This window comes from Pongo pygmaeus, chromosome 16, assembly GCF_028885625.2.
Source record: "Pongo pygmaeus isolate AG05252 chromosome 16, NHGRI_mPonPyg2-v2.0_pri, whole genome shotgun sequence".
NCBI lineage: Eukaryota > Metazoa > Chordata > Mammalia > Primates > Hominidae > Pongo > Pongo pygmaeus.
In genome coordinates, this window is record NC_072389.2 from 81,026,199 (window position 1) to 81,032,198 (window position 6,000).

At 63.5% G+C, this 6,000-nt stretch overlaps 1 protein-coding gene across 7 annotated transcripts in view; it reads right to left on the reverse strand.

Annotated features, from left to right (window-relative positions):
- Nucleotides 1-5,729, reverse strand: part of SIN3A (SIN3 transcription regulator family member A) — an 84,551-nt gene extending 78,822 nt beyond the window's left edge. The window contains exon 1 of one of the 7 annotated variants that reach the window (XM_054450028.2): nucleotides 5,484-5,729. The gene's annotated coding sequence lies outside the window, so the exon portion shown is untranslated. Of the gene's footprint in view, nucleotides 1-1,102; nucleotides 1,396-3,543; nucleotides 3,693-4,404; nucleotides 4,716-5,330 lie in introns of those variants that run through there. The other 6 variants (XM_063652776.1, XM_054450027.2, XM_063652780.1 and 3 more) reach the window with 6 other exon arrangements.
- Between the last annotated feature and the right edge of the window lie 271 nt (nucleotides 5,730-6,000).

The window sequence follows — 6,000 nt, forward strand, 5'->3', positions numbered from 1 at the left end:
ACGCACCGAAACAGACGCCAAGCCTACTACCCACCACCCATTGGCTCAAAGGAAGCCCCGCCCCGTACAGCCACGGTAACTGAACATCAAGGGAACCCCAGGGAAGGTTTTTCCTCCGCCACATTTCTAGTCTCTGATGACTCCCTGCCCCTCCCCTACCATCACCACCGCGGAACTAGGGTTCCAGCACCAGCCACGCACGCTCCGACAAGAGAACCTTGGGTACTTCGCCCCAATAGTTACAACCAAGAGGGGAGTGGGGGTGACCATGCTCCCACTCTCCTGGCTGCACGGTGCCAGACACGCTGCATGGAGCAAAGCGGAGAAAGTAGCTCCGGCACAGGGCCCTTGTGCCCCTAAGCAGAAGGCATGACCCAGCCACAAGAGTAAGTCCTGACACCTCCGCAGCTCCCAGTCGGCGGGTGCCCCTCCCTCCCCACGGAGACATAGGGCGGGGCAGATCTAGGCGCCGAGACTCCCAGCCAGACCCGACAGCGGGCTTTCCCTAGCACCGCCTCACTGCCAAGGAGGCGGAAACCCGGGGCCGGGGCGGGGTGGGGGGGCAGGGGGACGGCCAAGGGGAGTGGCGTCACGGATCAGTACGGCCCCTCCGACCAACCGGATCCCAAGAAGGCGGAGGAACTCAGACTTCACGCCCCCTCCCTGCCGCGCCCTGAATCTACACGCGGGAGACCCCTCCTACCCGTCCCCGACCCCAGCAGGCCAGAGCGCGGCCGCCAGCCCGAGGCCCCGCCCACCCCAGGAGGAGGGGAGAGGGTGGTCGGCCGCAAACCGCACTCAGCGCGAAGCCGGCCCCGCCCCTTTCTCCACAATCGCACGCGCGCGCCGGCCCCGCCTCTGAGCGGCGGCGCGAGAGCCCGCCCCCCTCCGCGCGCACCGGGACTACGCTCTCCTCCCCCTCCCGCGCGGAGAGCAACCCCGCTCCGCCCCCCCACCCCCCCTCACACAGCCACACACCTCCCGCCCGTCTGCTCTACGGGAAGCCGAGGAGGTCAGCCCCCCCCCTAAAAATACACACCCTCGAGTCCGGCGTTACCCGCCACCAGGCTCCCGCCCGGCCCCCGGCCCAGCGTGCTCTCACCGCAAAGCTGCTTCGGCCGCTCGTCACTGCGTGTCCCTCTCGGCGTGAGCCGCGAGCTCAGCAAGGAGGCCCCGAGAACGGCGCGGGGCACAGGCCCGCCGAAGCGGACTGCCAGCTACCTCTCCACTAACGAAGCGGTCACAGGCCCCGGTGCCCAGACTGGGAAGGAGGGAGGGAGGGAGGGAGGGAAACTCCGAGGGGGGAAGGGGAGGGGGGAAGATGGAGAAACCGTCTCCGCCGCCTCTACCGCCGCGGCCGCTTCTCTGTTACCCGGGAAATCCCGCCCACTCCCCCGACCCCGCCCCGCAGAGGGAAGACTCAGCTTCGTTCCAACACAGGACGCAATACCCGCCCGTCAAAGACTCAGCCAACCACCGAGCCCTGTCTTATGATTTTCCCGCCCCTTCCCCCTCGACTGGGAGGGGAGGGGGAGCCGCTCACCTTCTCCACGCCCCTATTGGCGGGGAGCTACCCTAACTCAACCCCGCCTATTGGAGACGGACTGCTGAAGCCCACCCCCGAGCCCCAACACTATTGGAGGAAGCGGGGAAGCTCTTCCTGTCTCATTGGAGGACACCACATAACCCGCCCTGCAGCGTCTCAGCCACAGGCCTAACAAGTTGGCTCCCGCCTCCGCTGGTCATCGCATTGGAAGGCTACCCCTGGCTCTCCCACCGCCCCAGTAAGGTAAGTAACCGATGTGGGGTAAAATGTCTGTAAGTGAAACAGGCTCCGCCTACCGCACTGCCGGGCCAGGCCCCGCCCCAAGAGTCGGATTGGATATCTTGGCGCTGGTAGGACCCTCCATTGGCCAGGGCGCCCGTCTAGGAAGGAACTAATTCCACCCTGCGCGAGAAGGCTGAACCTTTGCAGTCCTTTTGTGGAATGTTTACACTAGAGACTGAAGCTCGGAGTTCCAGGGCCCGAGACAGGAGGGGGAGCGGAGCTCATCAGCGGAGACTCCATACCCTAGGATTTGAAGGAAAGGCAGCCCACCATGGAAGACTCCCTTACAAAAAAAATGAGAGAATGAGAACTCATCCTCCCATCCAGTTATCTTTACAGTTTACATTCTACACACTGCGTCCTTGTAAACACAAATATCCGGAGTAGCTGGCAACTCCTTTCAGCCGAGTACAGAACTAAGGTCTGGAGACATAGGCGGAGAAGTAAACTCTCTAGAGCTGAATATGCAGTCCTAAGAGGGCGGAGATAACCAAAAGAGAGGCGGGCTCTAACAGCCACCGCCCTGGCAAGCCTCCGGAAGGCGGAGCGTGAGGCACAAGGTACTCACGATCTCCCGGGTGGACCTGGAGGCATCCTCAGAACTGAGAAAGGAAAGGAAAACACCAAAACAGTCCACGGCATAAATTAATCTTGGGGACATGCCACACTCAGAGAATGGACAAAATTTCCGTAGTTGGGGACATAAGATAACGGCTGTTCACCTTCTCCTTGGCCAGGAGTGTTAATAGCAGTCCCTGTGCCCTCTCTGTGTAGGTAACAGTGCCTCGAACACACAGTGAGACAAAGTGCTTTCAATTCCTAGTTTGCTTTTATTTATTCACCAAATAGGGCGTGGGCCTGACGCTGATCTTACTTTGGGGGGCGCTCTCTCAGCGCCAGGAGAGAGGACGGGATTACGTTGTTACCGCTCTCCCGAAGAAGTAGAACCCTCCTCCTAGAGAGCTAAGACCCCAAGAGACACGCCCAGGGAACCCACTCCTAGGTCCAACACTGTCCTCCCTCTGCAATCCAGCGGAAACGGCCAGAAACGAGCTCTGGCAGCAGGTGGGCCTGACTCCAGCGATGGCTTCGAGCCGCGAAACCACAGCAGCGAATTGTGAACTCCAAGGGTAGCCGACAGGTGGGAGCAGCCTCACCAGTAGCCAAGCCCTGCCCCACGACAGAGCTCTAAAAATAAGTCAGACCAACGAAGCGACCCCAGGGACAAACTGCTCGAAGGTTAGGAGGAAGCGGCACTCCAGCAGAACTGACCCAAGGCTACTTTTAACTTTGCGCCGCCGTCCACCACTAGACTGAGTACCACAGGGCATTCCCACCATGGTATCAAGAACTACTCAGAACCCAAGCCAGCACTGGGCCGCCCACGACTTCCCGTGAACACAGGGTACCACCTGCGCTGGATCTCGCCTAAGGGCCCCAGGCCAGGGCACTAGGTTGTCAGAGTCTCAGATACAGCCAACTAAGGACAGCCGCTACCATGCCTAGGGAAGAACAGACACTTCCAGCGTCTGCAGAGTTCTCGAGCTTAAGCTCAGGGAAGTCAAGGGGCACAGAAATAGCCAAGCGACAGGGTTAGAACTTTAGTACTTGGCCCCGGCCCCGAAGGGCAGATCTCAAACCCAGCAGAACCTCCGGAGTTTCGCTCCCGAAATCCACTCCAAACTGTAATCCCCTGGCTTCACCCCGAAGGCTACCAGGTCTCGAGCCTCGGTGGAACCTTTGTGTGGCTTCTCGGCTCTCCCCGCCCCCCTCGCCAAGGGCGCCGAGCCTAGGACTTCCGGGCGGGAGGGCAGTTCGAAGGAGCTAGGCGGGCCTCACACATGTGCGGAGCGCGCTCAGGAGCGAAGGAAGGAGGCGGGGAACAAGGGTGGACTTCCCCTCCCAGCTCTCTCCGCCGGAGGAGGCCGGGCTACCCCTCTCACCAATCAGAGGCGGGGGCGGGACCTTGCGCCTCACGTCAACCGCAAGAACCCTCCCTCCTCCCTCCGCGGAAAAAAAATCCTAGCAACTTAAACTCCAGCCCGGCCTCCCGATAGGCGGAGCTCGGGAGAATGTCATCCAATCCACATCCGAGAAAGGGAAAAAAAAGGGAGTCTCGCCCAGCCAGTGGAAGACAAGAGAAGGCGGGGCCTCCGGGCGAGCCCGAGGTGGGTGGGAGAGAGGAAACGGGCCCGCCCCTCAGCTCCCCTTCAGGCGGGTTGCACAAGCCGCCGGCGGAGTAGATAGTAAACAGTCTGGGCCGAGGAGTGCAGGCAGGGGCCGCCCGGCGCTCGGTGGACTGGGCCCCTGCGCCACCTCTCCCGGCGTCGCCCCGCCTGGCCGGGACGGTTCCCGCCGGCGCCCCGCCTACCCGCCCGCGGCCGCCATCCCGGCTGACAGGCGCGCCCCCCGCGCCCCTCCCCGCCCGCTGATGCATTTCCTTTTCCCGATTCCGAGCGTGGAGACTGTTTTCCCAGTTTCCGACCTTCACTGCCCCTTTCAGGCCACCCCTCGTGGGCGCGCACACGCCCGCGCCCGCGCCCGCGCCCCCGCCCCCGCCCCCGCCCCATCCGCACCGAGCGGTCCGCAGCGGCACCTCGCGGGAAGGGGGAGCCCGGCGGCGGCACGGTCGGGGGAGGGGAAGAGAGCAGCAGTCGCCGCCGCCGCCTTGGGGTGGGCGGGGAAGCAGGCAGCTCCATGTTTGCAAAGGGATCAGCCGGGGCCGCGGGGCGAAGCCGCCGAGTTCCTGGGGGTTTTCCGCACCACCAGTGCGAGCTCCTTGCCGGGTCGCGGCCTGACGGGTTCCGGCACCGAATGCTGACTCGACCGCCACGGCCAGGGAGTTTGGAGACCTGGTAGCTCGCAGGGCTAGCGGCGAGGCGCAGAGGCTCTTTCCGGTGGCCTCTCCCGCCCCCGGCCGCCCCTCCCGCAAGTCCGGTGTTGCTCCCGCCCCCAGAGTCCATAACAACCGCGGGCCCACAGTGCCCGCGCCTCTCCGGAGCGCGCCCACCGCCCCCTCCAAGTTTGCGGGCAAAAACAAAACCCTCGGGGCGGCTGCCGCCCTTGTCCAGCGTGGGTAGCCAGGAAAGCCGCGGGCCCCGGCTCGCTCGCTAACTCCAGCTCTCGAGCAACTCCGGGCACCGCGAGCTCAGTGGGCCCCGCCAACCATGCTCGAGCCGCCGCCCCCTGCCGAGCCCGCACGCCGCAGCTCTGGCCCAGTTCTAGTCGGTGTGCGGAATCCCCCTTTTCTTTCCAGTATTTTTCTTTTTAAAAAAACGGCACAACAGGAGCCGGGGGTCTCCTGCCCGCCCCTTCTCCAGTCCGCCGCCAAAACCTACCGAAACCGACTGCTCGGTGAGATAAACTAGGCTACACGGCCGGCGCAGGGACGACCCCAGGCCAGGCCCACCCCTCTCCCACGGCTCCGGCCCGGCTGGGAAACACACACACTGGCGAGCGGGCGGCGCCAAGAGCTCTCCTTCCTGGCCTGTCCCTCGCCTACCTCCGCCGCGGAACTCCGAGCCTCCCCTCAGCTCGGTCCCAGAGCCCGCGGGGCCCCCACCACGTCGGGCCGGCCAGACCGAGCGGCCGGCGGACTAGCCCCCCAAACGCCTGAGATTGGGGGGACCAAATTAAAAGCAGCTGTTTAACATACCTTCCGAGCCAGGCGAGGAGTCCTGAATGGGGGGAACGCCCCCCACGGGCCATTGGCTCCCCAGCGCTCACGTCAGTCACCCTGGGCCCGCCTCCGCCCTTCGCCCCGCCTCTTCCCCTTCATTGAACGCCCCCTCCTTCCAAAAAATATAAATTAATTAATTAAACTAAACGCGAGTGGGAGACGCATCCGTGGTAGAGGCCCATATAGCTCCATTGCTGCCGACTCGAGTTTCTTGAGGTCCTCGGACTGGAGGGAGGCCGCCTGGGACTCGGAGATCCGCTGGGTGGACGCGTAGGAGGAGCCAGCGGGGCTACCCAGCCCCAACTTCCTTCACACACACAACCCATTTGGAACTAGGTAGGAGAGAGGAGGGTAGGAGGACCCTAGCCACTGGCTGGAGTGGGCAGACTCCTGTGGTTGTGTGACCTAACCGTGTTCGGTCCGCTCTGTTAGGCGCCTAAAAATGAGTGATGTAAACAGGAAGCCCTGCGTCCGCGGGCAATAGGCACTTGTC